Below are 15,947 nucleotides of genomic sequence, written 5' to 3' on the forward strand. Positions count from 1 at the left end.
TTGTACTAACTGCTACACTAACAGGGTCTCTAGTGCTTTAATAGTGTTGTACTAACTGCTACACTAACAGGGTCTCTAGTGATTTAATAGTGTTGTACTAACTGCTACACTAACCAGGTCTCTAGTACTGAAATAGTGTTGTACTAACTGCTACACTAAAAGGGTCTCTAGTGCTTTAATAGTGTTGTACTAACTGCTACACTAACAGGGTCTCTAGTGCTTTAATAGTGTTGTACTAACTGCTACACTAAAAGGGTCTCTAGTGCTTTAATAGTGTTGTACTAACTGCTACACTAAAAGGGTCTCTAGTGCTTTAATAGTGTTGTACTAACTGCTACACTAACAGGGTCTCTAGTGCTTTAATAGTGTTGTACTAACTGCTACACTAACCAGGTCTCTAGTACTGAAATAGTGTTGTACTAACTGCTACACTAACAGGGTCTCTAGTGCTTTAATAGTGTAGTACTAACTGCTACACTAACCAGGTCTCTAGTGCTTTAATAGTGTAGTACTAACTGCTACACTAACAGGGTCTCTAGTGCTTTAATAGTGTAGTACTAACTGCTACACTAACAGGGTCTCTAGTGCTTTAATAGTGTTGTACTAACTGCTACACTAACAGGGTCTCTAGTGCTTTAATAGTGTTGTACTAACTGCTACACTAACAGGGTCTCTAGTGCTGAAACAGTGTTGTACTAACTGCTACACTAACCAGGTCTCTAGTACTGAAATAGTGTTGTACTAACTGCTACACTAACAGGGTCTCTAGTGCTTTAATAGTGTTGTACTAACTGCTACACTAACAGGGTCTCTAGTGCTTTAATAGTGTTGTACTAACTGCTGCACTAACAGGGTCTCTAGTGCTTTAATAATGTTGTCTTAACTGCAACACTAACCAGTTCTCTAGTACTGAAATAGTGTTGTACTAACTGCTACACTAACAGGGTCTCTAGTGCTTTAATAGTGTTGTACTAACTGCTACACTAACAGGGTCTCTAGTGCTTTAATAGTGTTGTACTAACTGCTACACTAACAGGGTCTCTAGTGCTTTAATAGTGTTGTACTAACTGCTACACTAAATGGGTCTCTAGTGCTTTAATAGTGTTGTACTAACTGCTACACTAACAGGATCTCTAGTGCTTTAATAGTGTTGTACTAACTGCTACACTAACAGGGTCTCTAGTGCTTTAATAGTGTTGTACTAACTGCTACACTAACAGGGTCTCTAGTGCTTTAATAGTGTTGTACTAACTGCTACACTAACCAGGTCTCTAGTACTGAAATAGTGTTGTACTAACTGCTACACTAACAGGGTCTCTAGTGCTTTAATAGTGTTGTACTAACTGCTACACTAACAGGGTCTCTAGTGCTTTAATAGTGTAGTACTAACTGCTACACTAACCAGGTCTCTAGTACTGAAATAGTGTTGTACTAACTGCTACACTAACAGGGTGTCTAGTGCTTTAATAGTGTTGTACTAACTGCTACACTAACCAGGTCTCTAGTACTGAAATAGTGTTGTACTAACTGCTACACTAACAGGGTCTCTAGTGCTTTAATAATGTTGTACTAACTGCTACACCAAAAGGGTCTCTAGTGCTTTAATAGTGTTGTACTAACTGCTACACTAACAGGGTCTCTAGTGCTGTAATAATGTTGTACTAACTGCTACACCAAAAGGGTCTCTAGTGCTTTAATAGTGTTGTACTAACTGCTACACTAACAGGGTCTCTAGTGCTTTAATAGTGTTGTACTTACTGCTACACTAACAGGGTCTCTAGTGCTTTAATAGTGTTGTACTAACTGCTACACTAACAGGGTCTCTAGTGCTTTAATAGTGTTGTACTAACTGCTACACTAACAGGGTCTCTAGTGCTTTAATAGTGTTGTACTAACTGCTACACTAACAGGGTCTCTAGTGCTTTAATAGTGTTGTACTAACTGCTACACTAAAAGGGTCTCTAGTGCTTTAATAGTGTTGTACTAACTGCTACACTAACCAGGTCTCTAGTACTGAAATAGTGTTGTACTAACTGCTACACTAACAGGGTCTCTAGTGCTTTAATAGTGTTGTACTAACTGCTACACTAACAGGGTCTCTAGTGCTTTAATAGTGTTGTACTAACTGCTACACTAACAGGGTCTCTAGTGCTTTAATAGTGTTGTACTAACTGCTACACTAACCAGGTCTCTAGTACTGAAATAGTGTTGTACTAACTGCTACACTAAAAGGGTCTCTAGTGCTTTAATAGTGTTGTACTAACTGCTACACTAACAGGGTCTCTAGTGCTTTAATAGTGTTGTACTAACTGCTACACTAAAAGGGTCTCTAGTGCTTTAATAGTGTGGTACTAACTGCTACACTAAAAGGGTCTCTAGTGCTTTAATAGTGTTGTACTAACTGCTACACTAACAGGGTCTCTAGTGCTTTAATAGTGTTGTACTAACTGCTACACTAACCAGGTCTCTAGTACTGAAATAGTGTTGTACTAACTGCTACACTAACAGGGTCTCTAGTGCTTTAATAGTGTAGTACTAACTGCTACACTAACCAGGTCTCTAGTGCTTTAATAGTGTAGTACTAACTGCTACACTAACAGGGTCTCTAGTGCTTTAATAGTGTAGTACTAACTGCTACACTAACAGGGTCTCTAGTGCTTTAATAGTGTTGTACTAACTGCTACACTAACAGGGTCTCTAGTGCTTTAATAGTGTTGTACTAACTGCTACACTAACAGGGTCTCTAGTGCTTTAATAGAGTTGTACTAACTGCTACACTAACCAGGTCTCTAGTACTGAAATAGTGTTGTACTAACTGCTACACTAACAGGGTCTCTACTGCTTTAATAGTGTTGTACTAACTGCTACACTAACAGGGTCTCTAGTGCTTTAATAGTGTTGTACTAACTGCTGCACTAACAGGGTCTCTAGTGCTTTAATAATGTTGTCTTAACTGCAACACTAACCAGGTCTCTAGTACTGAAATAGTGTTGTACTAGCTGCTACACTAACAGGGTCTCTAGTGCTTTAATAGTGTTGTACTAACTGCTACACTAACAGGGTCTCTAGTGCTTTAATAGTGTTGTACTAACTGCTACACTAACAGGGTCTCTAGTGCTTTAATAGTGTTGTACTAACTGCTACACTAAAAGGGTCTCTAGTGCTTTAATAGTGTTGTACTAACTGCTACACTAACAGGGTCTCTAGTGCTTTAATAGTGTTGTACTAACTGCTACACTAACAGGGTCTCTAGTGCTTTAATATTGTTGTACTAACTGCTACACTAACAGGGTCTCTAGTGCTTTAATAGTGTTGTACTAACTGCTGCACTAACAGGGTCTCTAGTGCTTTAATAATGTTGTCTTAACTGCAACACTAACCAGGTCTCTAGTACTGAAATAGTGTTGTACTAACTGCTACACTAACAGGGTCTCTAGTGCTTTAATAGTGTTGTACTAACTGCTACACTAACAGGGTCTATAGTGCTTTAATAGTGTTGTACTAACTGCTACACTAACAGGGTCTCTAGTGCTTTAATAGAGTTGTACTAACTGCTACACTAACCAGGTCTCTAGTACTGAAATAGTGTTGTACTAACTGCTACACTAACAGGGTCTCTAGTGCTTTAATAGTGTTGTACTAACTGCTACACTAACAGGGTCTCTAGTGCTTTAATAGTGTTGTACTAACTGCTGCACTAACAGGGTCTCTAGTGCTTTAATAATGTTGTCTTAACTGCAACACTAACCAGGTCTCTAGTACTGAAATAGTGTTGTACTAACTGCTACACTAACAGGGTCTCTAGTGCTTTAATAGTGTTGTACTAACTGCTACACTAACAGGGTCTCTAGTGCTTTAATAGTGTTGTACTAACTGCTACACTAACAGGGTCTCTAGTGCTTTAATAGTGTTGTACTAACTGCTACACTAAAAGGGTCTCTAGTGCTTTAATAGTGTTGTACTAACTGCTACACTAACAGGGTCTCTAGTGCTTTAATAGTGTTGTACTAACTGCTACACTAACAGGGTCTCTAGTGCTTTAATAGTGTTGTACTAACTGCTACACTAACAGGGTCTCTAGTGCTTTAATAGTGTTGTACTAACTGCTGCACTAACAGGGTCTCTAGTGCTTTAATAATGTTGTCTTAACTGCAACACTAACCATGTCTCTAGTACTGAAATAGTGTTGTACTAACTGCTACACTAACAGGGTCTCTAGTGCTTTAATAGTGTAGTACTAACTGCTACACTAACAGGGTCTCTAGTGCTTTAATAGTGTAGTACTAACTGCTACACTAACAGGGTCTCTAGTGCTTTAATAGTGTTGTACTAACTGCTACACTAAAAGGGTCTCTAGTGCTTTAATAGTGTTGTACTAACTGCTACACTAAAAGGGTCTCTAGTGCTTTAATAGTGTTGTACTAACTGCTACACTAACAGGGTCTCTAGTGCTTTAATAGTGTTGTACTAACTGCTACACTAAAAGGGTCTCTATTGCTTTAATAGTGTTGTACTAACTGCTACACTAACAGGGTCTCTAGTGCTTTAATAGTGTTGTACTAACTGCTACACTAACAGGGTCTCTAGTGCTTTAATAGTGTTGTACTAACTGCTACACTAACCAGGTCTCTAGTACTGAAATAGTGTTGTACTAACTGCTACACTAACAGGGTCTCTAGTGCTTTAATAGTGTTGTACTAACTGCTACACTAACAGGGTCTCTAGTGATTTAATAGTGTTGTACTAACTGCTACACTAACCAGGTCTCTAGTACTGAAATAGTGTTGTACTAACTGCTACACTAAAAGGGTCTCTAGTGCTTTAATAGTGTTGTACTAACTGCTACACTAACAGGGTCTCTAGTGCTTTAATAGTGTTGTACTAACTGCTACACTAAAAGGGTCTCTAGTGCTTTAATAGTGTTGTACTAACTGCTACACTAAAAGGGTCTCTAGTGCTTTAATAGTGTTGTACTAACTGCTACACTAACAGGGTCTCTAGTGCTTTAATAGTGTTGTACTAACTGCTACACTAACCAGGTCTCTAGTACTGAAATAGTGTTGTACTAACTGCTACACTAACAGGGTCTCTAGTGCTTTAATAGTGTAGTACTAACTGCTACACTAACCAGGTCTCTAGTGCTTTAATAGTGTAGTACTAACTGCTACACTAACAGGGTCTCTAGTGCTTTAATAGTGTAGTACTAACTGCTACACTAACAGGGTCTCTAGTGCTTTAATAGTGTTGTACTAACTGCTACACTAACAGGGTCTCTAGTGCTTTAATAGTGTTGTACTAACTGCTACACTAACAGGGTCTCTAGTGCTTTAATAGAGTTGTACTAACTGCTACACTAACCAGGTCTCTAGTACTGAAATAGTGTTGTACTAACTGCTACACTAACAGGGTCTCTAGTGCTTTAATAGTGTTGTACTAACTGCTACACTAACAGGGTCTCTAGTGCTTTAATAGTGTTGTACTAACTGCTGCACTAACAGGGTCTCTAGTGCTTTAATAATGTTGTCTTAACTGCAACACTAACCAGGTCTCTAGTACTGAAATAGTGTTGTACTAACTGCTACACTAACAGGGTCTCTAGTGCTTTAATAGTGTTGTACTAACTGCTACACTAACAGGGTCTCTAGTGCTTTAATAGTGTTGTACTAACTGCTACACTAACAGGGTCTCTAGTGCTTTAATAGTGTTGTACTAACTGCTACACTAAAAGGGTCTCTAGTGCTTTAATAGTGTTGTACTAACTGCTACACTAACAGGGTCTCTAGTGCTTTAATAGTGTTGTACTAACTGCTACACTAACAGGGTCTCTAGTGCTTTAATAGTGTTGTACTAACTGCTACACTAACAGGGTCTCTAGTGCTTTAATAGTGTTGTACTAACTGCTACACTAACCAGGTCTCTAGTACTGAAATAGTGTTGTACTAACTGCTACACTAACAGGGTCTCTAGTGCTTTAATAGTGTTGTACTAACTGCTACACTAACAGGGTCTCTAGTGCTTTAATAGTGTAGTACTAACTGCTACACTAACCAGGTCTCTAGTACTGAAATAGTGTTGTACTAACTGCTACACTAACAGGGTGTCTAGTGCTTTAATAGTGTTGTACTAACTGCTACACTAACCAGGTCTCTAGTACTGAAATAGTGTTGTACTAACTGCTACACTAACAGGGTCTCTAGTGCTTTAATAATGTTGTACTAACTGCTACACCAAAAGGGTCTCTAGTGCTTTAATAGTGTTGTACTAACTGCTACACTAACAGGGTCTCTAGTGCTGTAATAATGTTGTACTAACTGCTACACCAAAAGGGTCTCTAGTGCTTTAATAGTGTTGTACTAACTGCTACACTAACAGGGTCTCTAGTGCTTTAATAGTGTTGTACTAACTGCTACACTAAAAGGGTCTCTAGTGCTTTAATAGTGTTGTCCTAACTGCTACACTAACAGGGTCTCTAGTGCTTTAATAGTGTTGTACTAACTGCTACACTAACAGGGTCTCTAGTGCTTTAATAGTGTTGTACTAACTGCTACACTAACAGGGTCTCTAGTGCTTTAATAGTGTTGTACTAACTGCTACACTAACAGGGTCTCTAGTGCTTTAATAGTGTTGTACTAACTGCTACACTAACAGGGTCTCTAGTGCTTTAATAGTGTTGTACTAACTGCTACACTAAAAGGGTCTCTAGTGCTTTAATAGTGTTGTACTAACTACTACACTAACAGGGTCTAGTGCTGAAATAATGTTGTACTAACTGCTACACTAACAGGGTCTCTAGTGCTTTAATAGTGTTGTACTAACTTCTACACTAACAGGGTCTCTAGTGCTTTAATAGTGTTGTACTAACTGCTACACTAACAGGGTCTCTAGTGCTTTAATAGTGTTGTACTAACTGCTACACTAAAAGGGTCTCTAGTGCTTTAATAGTGTTCTACTAACTGCTACACTAACAGGGTCTCTAGTGCTTTAATAGTGTTGTACTAACTGCTACACTAAAAGGGTCTCTAGTGCTTTAATAGTGTTGTACTAACTGCTACACTAACAGGGTCTCTAGTGCTTTAATAGTGTTGTACTAACTGCTACACTAACAGGGTCTCTAGTGCTTTAATAGTGTTGTCCTAACTGCTACACTAACAGGGTCTCTAGTGCTTTAATAGTGTTGTACTAACTGCTACACTAAAAGGGTCTCTAGTGCTTTAATAGTGTTGTACTAACTGCTAAACTAAAAGGGTCTCTAGTGCTTTAATAGTGTTGTACTAACTGCTACACTAAAAGGGTCTCTAGTGCTTTAATAGTGTTGTACTAACTGCTGCACTAACAGGGTCTCTAGTGCTTTAATAGTGTTGTACTAACTGCTGCACTAACAGGGACTCTAGTGCTTTAATAATGTTGTCTTAACTGCAACACTAACCAGGTCTCTAGTACTGAAATAGTGTTGTACTAACTGCTACACTAACAGGGTCTCTAGTGCTTTAATAATGTTGTCTTAACTGCAACACTAACCAGGTCTCTAGTACTGAAATAGTGTTGTACTAACTGCTACACTAACAGGGTCTCTAGTGCTTTAATAGTGTTGTACTAACTGCTACACTAACAGGGTCTCTAGTGCTTTAATAGTGTTGTACTAACTGCTGCACTAACAGGGTCTCTAGTGCTTTAATAATGTTGTCTTAACTGCAACACTAACCAGGTCTCTAGTACTGAAATAGTGTTGTACTAACTGCTACACTAACAGGGTCTCTAGTGCTTTAATAGTGTTGTACTAACTGCTACACTAACAGGGTCTCTAGTGCTGAAACAGTGTTGTACTAACTGCTTCATTAACAGGGTCTCTAGTGCTTTAACAGTGTTGTACTAACTGCTACACTAACAGGGTCTCTAGTGCTTTAATAGTGTTGTACTAACTGCTACACTAACAGGGTCTCTAGTGCTTTAATAGTGTTGTACTAACTGCTACACTAACAGGGTCTCTAGTGCTTTAATAGTGTTGTACTAACTGCTACACTAACAGGGTCTCTAGTGCTTTAATAGTGTTGTACTAACTGCTACACTAACAGGGTCTCTAGTGCTTTAATAGTGTTGTACTAACTGCTACACTAACAGGGTCTCTAGTGCTTTAATAGTGTTGTACTAACTGCTACACTAACAGGGTCTCTAGTGCTTTAATAGTGTTGTACTAACTGCTACACTAACAGGGTCTCTAGTGCTTTAATAGTGTTGTACTAACTGCTACACTAACAGGGTCTCTAGTGCTTTAATAGTGTTGTACTAACTGCTACACTAACAGGGTCTCTAGTGCTGTAATAGTGTTGTACTAACTGCTACACTAACAGGGTCTCTAGTGCTTTAATAGTGTTGTACTAACTGCTACACTAACAGGGTCTCTAGTGCTTTAATAGTGTTGTACTAACTGCTACACTAACAGGGTCTCTAGTGCTGTAATAGTGTTGTACTAACTGCTACACTAACAGGGTCTCTAGTGCTGTAATAGTGTTGTACTAACTGCTACACGAAAAGGGTCTCTAGTGCTTTAATAGTGTTGTACTAACTGCTACACTAACAGGGTCTCTAGTGCTTTAATAGTGTTGTACTAACTGCTACACTAACAGGGTCTCTAGTGCTGTAATAGTGTTGTACTAACTGCTACACCAAAAGGGTCTCTAGTGCTTTAATAGTGTTGTACTAACTGCTACACTAACCAGGTCTCTAGTACTTAAATAGTGTTGTCCTAACTGCTACACCAAAAGGGTCTCTAGTGCTTTAATAGTGTTGTACTAACTGCTACACTAAAAGGGTCTCTAGTGCTTTAATAGTGTTGTACTAACTGCTACACTAACAGGGTCTCTAGTGCTTTAATAGTGTTGTACTAACTGCTACACTAAAAGCGTCTCTATTGCTTTAATAGTGTTGTACTAACTGCTACACTAACAGGGTCTCTAGTGCTTTAATAGTGTTGTACTAACTGCTACACTAAAAGGGTCTCTAGTGCTTTAATAGTGTTGTACTAACTGCTACACTAAAAGGGTCTCTAGTGCTTTAATAGTGTTGTACTAACTGCTACACTAAAAGGGTCTCTAGTGCTTTAATAGTGTTGTACTAACTGCTACACTAAAAGGGTCTCTAGTGCTTTAATAGTGTTGTACTAACTGCTACACTAACAGGGTCTCTAGTGCTTTAATAGTGTTGTACTAACTGCTACACTAACCAGGTCTCTAGTACTGAAATAGTGTTGTACTAACTGCTACACTAACAGGGTCTCTAGTGCTTTAATAGTGTAGTACTAACTGCTATACTAACCAGGTCTCTAGTGCTTTAATAGTGTAGTACTAACTGCTACACTAACAGGGTCTCTAGTGCTTTAATAGTGTAGTACTAACTGCTACACTAACAGGGTCTCTAGTGCTTTAATAGTGTTGTACTAACTGCTACACTAACAGGGTCTCTAGTGCTTTAATAGTGTTGTACTAACTGCTACACTAACAGGGTCTCTAGTGCTTTAATAGAGTTGTACTAACTGCTACACTAACCAGGTCTCTAGTACTGAAATAGTGTTGTACTAACTGCTACACTAACAGGGTCTCTAGTGCTTTAATAGTGTTGTACTAACTGCTACACTAACAGGGTCTCTAGTGCTTTAATAGTGTTGTACTAACTGCTGCACTAACAGGGTCTCTAGTGCTTTAATAATGTTGTCTTAACTGCAACACTAACCAGGTCTCTAGTACTGAAATAGTGTTGTACTAACTGCTACACTAACAGGGTCTCTAGTGCTTTAATAGTGTTGTACTAACTGCTACACTAACAGGGTCTCTAGTGCTTTAATAGTGTTGTACTAACTGCTACACTAACAGGGTCTCTAGTGCTTTAATAGTGTTGTACTAACTGCTACACTAAAAGGGTCTCTAGTGCTTTAATAGTGTTGTACTAACTGCTACACTAACAGGGTCTCTAGTGCTTTAATAGTGTTGTACTAACTGCTACACTAACAGGGTCTCTAGTGCTTTAATAGTGTTGTACTAACTGCTACACTAACAGGGTCTCTAGTGCTTTAATAGTGTTGTACTAACTGCTACACTAACCAGGTCTCTAGTACTGAAATAGTGTTGTACTAACTGCTACACTAACAGGGTCTCTAGTGCTTTAATAGTGTTGTACTAACTGCTACACTAACAGGGTCTCTAGTGCTTTAATAGTGTAGTACTAACTGCTACACTAACCAGGTCTCTAGTACTGAAATAGTGTTGTACTAACTGCTACACTAACAGGGTGTCTAGTGCTTTAATAGTGTTGTACTAACTGCTACACTAACCAGGTCTCTAGTACTGAAATAGTGTTGTACTAACTGCTACACTAACAGGGTCTCTAGTGCTTTAATAATGTTGTACTAACTGCTACACCAAAAGGGTCTCTAGTGCTTTAATAGTGTTGTACTAACTGCTACACTAACAGGGTCTCTAGTGCTGTAATAATGTTGTACTAACTGCTACACCAAAAGGGTCTCTAGTGCTTTAATAGTGTTGTACTAACTGCTACACTAACAGGGTCTCTAGTGCTTTAATAGTGTTGTACTAACTGCTACACTAAAAGGGTCTCTAGTGCTTTAATAGTGTTGTCCTAACTGCTACACTAACAGGGTCTCTAGTGCTTTAATAGTGTTGTACTAACTGCTACACTAACAGGGTCTCTAGTGCTTTAATAGTGTTGTACTAACTGCTACACTAACAGGGTCTCTAGTGCTTTAATAGTGTTGTACTAACTGCTACACTAACAGGGTCTCTAGTGCTTTAATAGTGTTGTACTAACTGCTACACTAACAGGGTCTCTAGTGCTTTAATAGTGTTGTACTAACTGCTACACTAAAAGGGTCTCTAGTGCTTTAATAGTGTTGTACTAACTACTACACTAACAGGGTCTAGTGCTGAAATAATGTTGTACTAACTGCTACACTAACAGGGTCTCTAGTGCTTTAATAGTGTTGTACTAACTGCTACACTAACAGGGTCTCTAGTGCTTTAATAGTGTTGTACTAACTGCTACACTAACAGGGTCTCTAGTGCTTTAATAGTGTTGTACTAACTGCTACACTAAAAGGGTCTCTAGTGCTTTAATAGTGTTCTACTAACTGCTACACTAACAGGGTCTCTAGTGCTTTAATAGTGTTGTACTAACTGCTACACTAAAAGGGTCTCTAGTGCTTTAATAGTGTTGTACTAACTGCTACACTAACAGGGTCTCTAGTGCTTTGATAGTGTTGTACTAACTGCTACACTAACAGGGTCTCTAGTGCTTTAATAGTGTTGTCCTAACTGCTACACTAACAGGGTCTCTAGTGCTTTAATAGTGTTGTACTAACTGCTACACTAAAAGGGTCTCTAGTGCTTTAATAGTGTTGTACTAACTGCTAAACTAAAAGGGTCTCTAGTGCTTTAATAGTGTTGTACTAACTGCTACACTAAAAGGGTCTCTAGTGCTTTAATAGTGTTGTACTAACTGCTGCACTAACAGGGTCTCTAGTGCTTTAATAGTGTTGTACTAACTGCTGCACTAACAGGGACTCTAGTGCTTTAATAATGTTGTCTTAACTGCAACACTAACCAGGTCTCTAGTACTGAAATAGTGTTGTACTAACTGCTACACTAACAGGGTCTCTAGTGCTTTAATAATGTTGTCTTAACTGCAACACTAACCAGGTCTCTAGTACTGAAATAGTGTTGTACTAACTGCTACACTAACAGGGTCTCTAGTGCTTTAATAGTGTTGTACTAACTGCTACACTAACAGGGTCTCTAGTGCTTTAATAGTGTTGTACTAACTGCTGCACTAACAGGGTCTCTAGTGCTTTAATAATGTTGTCTTAACTGCAACACTAACCAGGTCTCTAGTACTGAAATAGTGTTGTACTAACTGCTACACTAACAGGGTCTCTAGTGCTTTAATAGTGTTGTACTAACTGCTACACTAACAGGGTCTCTAGTGCTGAAACAGTGTTGTACTAACTGCTTCATTAACAGGGTCTCTAGTGCTTTAACAGTGTTGTACTAACTGCTACACTAACAGGGTCTCTAGTGCTTTAATAGTGTTGTACTAACTGCTACACTAACAGGGTCTCTAGTGCTTTAATAGTGTTGTACTAACTGCTACACTAACAGGGTCTCTAGTGCTTTAATAGTGTTGTACTAACTGCTACACTAACAGGGTCTCTAGTGCTTTAATAGTGTTGTACTAACTGCTACACTAACAGGGTCTCTAGTGCTTTAATAGTGTTGTACTAACTGCTACACTAACAGGGTCTCTAGTGCTTTAATAGTGTTGTACTAACTGCTACACTAACAGGGTCTCTAGTGCTTTAATAGTGTTGTACTAACTGCTACACTAACAGGGTCTCTAGTGCTGTAATAGTGTTGTACTAACTGCTACACTAACAGGGTCTCTAGTGCTTTAATAGTGTTGTACTAACTGCTACACTAACAGGGTCTCTAGTGCTTTAATAGTGTTGTACTAACTGCTACACTAACAGGGTCTCTAGTGCTTTAATAGTGTTGTACTAACTGCTACACTAACAGGGTCTCTAGTGCTTTAATAGTGTTGTACTAACTGCTACACTAACAGGGTCTCTAGTGCTGTAATAGTGTTGTACTAACTGCTACACTAACAGGGTCTCTAGTGCTGTAATAGTGTTGTACTAACTGCTACACCAAAAGGGTCTCTAGTGCTTTAATAGTGTTGTACTAACTGCTACACTAACAGGGTCTCTAGTGCTTTAATAGTGTTGTACTAACTGCTACACTAACAGGGTCTCTAGTGCTGTAATAGTGTTGTACTAACTGCTACACCAAAAGGGTCTCTAGTGCTTTAATAGTGTTGTACTAACTGCTACACTAACCAGGTCTCTAGTACTTAAATAGTGTTGTCCTAACTGCTACACCAAAAGGGTCTCTAGTGCTTTAATAGTGTTGTACTAACTGCTACACTAAAAGGGTCTCTAGTGCTTTAATAGTGTTGTACTAACTGCTACACTAACAGGGTCTCTAGTGCTTTAATAGTGTTGTACTAACTGCTACACTAAAAGCGTCTCTATTGCTTTAATAGTGTTGTACTAACTGCTACACTAACAGGGTCTCTAGTGCTTTAATAGTGTTGTACTAACTGCTACACTAAAAGGGTCTCTAGTGCTTTAATAGTGTTGTACTAACTGCTACACTAAAAGGGTCTCTAGTGCTTTAATAGTGTTGTACTAACTGCTACACTAACAGGGTCTCTAGTGCTTTAATAGTGTTGTACTAACTGCTACACTAAAAGGGTCTCTATTGCTTTAATAGTGTTGTACTAACTGCTACACTAACAGGGTCTCTAGTGCTTTAATAGTGTTGTACTAACTGCTACACTAACAGGGTCTCTAGTGCTTTAATAGTGTTGTACTAACTGCTACACTAACCAGGTCTCTAGTACTGAAATAGTGTTGTACTAACTGCTACACTAACAGGGTCTCTAGTGCTTTAATAGTGTTGTACTAACTGCTACACTAACAGGGTCTCTAGTGCTTTAATAGTGTTGTACTAACTGCTACACTAACAGGGTCTCTAGTGCTTTAATAGTGTTGTACTAACTGCTACACTAACCAGGTCTCTAGTACTGAAATAGTGTTGTACTAACTGCTACACTAAAAGGGTCTCTAGTGCTTTAATAGTGTTGTACTAACTGCTACACTAACAGGGTCTCTAGTGCTTTAATAGTGTTGTACTAACTGCTACACTAAAAGGGTCTCTAGTCCTTTAATAGTGTTGTACTAACTGCTACACTAAAAGGGTCTCTAGTGCTTTAATAGTGTTGTACTAACTGCTACACTAACAGGGTCTCTAGTGCTTTAATAGTGTTGTACTAACTGCTACACTAACCAGGTCTCTAGTACTGAAATAGTGTTGTACTAACTGCTACACTAACAGGGTCTCTAGTGCTTTAATAGTGTAGTACTAACTGCTACACTAACCATGTCTCTAGTGCTTTAATAGTGTAGTACTAACTGCTACACTAACAGGGTCTCTAGTGCTTTAATAGTGTAGTACTAACTGCTACACTAACAGGGTCTCTAGTGCTTTAATAGTGTTGTACTAACTGCTACACTAACAGGGTCTCTAGTGCTTTAATAGTGTTGTACTAACTGCTACACTAACAGGGTCTCTAGTGCTTTAATAGAGTTGTACTAACTGCTACACTAACCAGGTCTCTAGTACTGAAATAGTGTTGTACTAACTGCTACACTAACAGGGTCTCTAGTGCTTTAATAGTGTTGTACTAACTGCTACACTAACAGGGTCTCTAGTGCTTTAATAGTGTTGTACTAACTGCTACACTAACAGGGTCTCTAGTGCTTTAATAGTGTTGTACTAACTGCTACACTAAAAGGGTCTCTAGTGCTTTAATAGTGTTGTACTAACTGCTACACTAACAGGGTCTCTAGTGCTTTAATAGTGTTGTACTAACTGCTACACTAACAGGGTCTCTAGTGCTTTAATAGTGTTGTACTAACTGCTACACTAACAGGGTCTCTAGTGCTTTAATAGTGTTGTACTAACTGCTGCACTAACAGGGTCTCTAGTGCTTTAATAATGTTGTCTTAACTGCAACACTAACCAGGTCTCTAGTACTGAAATAGTGTTGTACTAACTGCTACACTAACAGGGTCTCTAGTGCTTTAATAGTGTTGTACTAACTGCTACACTAACAGGGTCTATAGTGCTTTAATAGTGTAGTACTAACTGCTACACTAACAGGGTCTCTAGTGCTTTAATAGTGTAGTACTAACTGCTACACTAACCAGGTCTCTAGTGCTTTAATAGTGTAGTACTAACTGCTACACTAACAGGGTCTCTAGTGCTTTAATAGTGTAGTACTAACTGCTACACTAACAGGGTCTCTAGTGCTTTAATAGTGTTGTACTAACTGCTACACTAACAGGGTCTCTAGTGCTTTAATAGTGTTGTACTAACTGCTACACTAACAGGGTCTCTAGTGCTTTAATAGAGTTGTACTAACTGCTACACTAACCAGGTCTCTAGTACTGAAATAGTGTTGTACTAACTGCTACACTAACAGGGTCTCTAGTGCTTTAATAGTGTTGTACTAACTGCTACACTAACAGGGTCTCTAGTGCTTTAATAGTGTTGTACTAACTGCTGCACTAACAGGGTCTCTAGTGCTTTAATAATGTTGTCTTAACTGCAACACTAACCAGGTCTCTAGTACTGAAATAGTGTTGTACTAACTGCTACACTAACAGGGTCTCTAGTGCTTTAATAGTGTTGTACTAACTGCTACACTAACAGGGTCTCTAGTGCTTTAATAGTGTTGTACTAACTGCTACACTAACAGGGTCTCTAGTACTTTAATAGTGTTGTACTAACTGCTACACTAAAAGGGTCTCTAGTGCTTTAATAGTGTTGTACTAACTGCTACACTAACAGGGTCTCTAGTGCTTTAATAGTGTTGTACTAACTGCTACACTAACAGGGTCTCTAGTGCTGTAATAGTGTTGTACTAACTGCTACACTAACAGGGTCTCTAGTGCTGTAATAGTGTTGTACTAACTGCTACACGAAAAGGGTCTCTAGTGCTTTAATAGTGTTGTACTAACTGCTACACTAACAGGGTCTCTAGTGCTTTAATAGTGTTGTACTAACTGCTACACTAACAGGGTCTCTAGTGCTGTAATAGTGTTGTACTAACTGCTACACCAAAAGGGTCTCTAGTGCTTTAATAGTGTTGTACTAACTGCTACACTAACCAGGTCTCTAGTACTTAAATAGTGTTGTCCTAACTGCTACACCAAAAGGGTCTCTAGTGCTTTAATAGTGTTGTACTAACTGCTACACTAAAAGGGTCTCTAGTGCTTTAATAGTGTTGTACTAACTGCTACACTAACAGGGTCTCTAGTG

Source organism: Narcine bancroftii, chromosome 9, assembly GCF_036971445.1.
Source record: "Narcine bancroftii isolate sNarBan1 chromosome 9, sNarBan1.hap1, whole genome shotgun sequence".
Classification (NCBI taxonomy): domain Eukaryota; kingdom Metazoa; phylum Chordata; class Chondrichthyes; order Torpediniformes; family Narcinidae; genus Narcine; species Narcine bancroftii.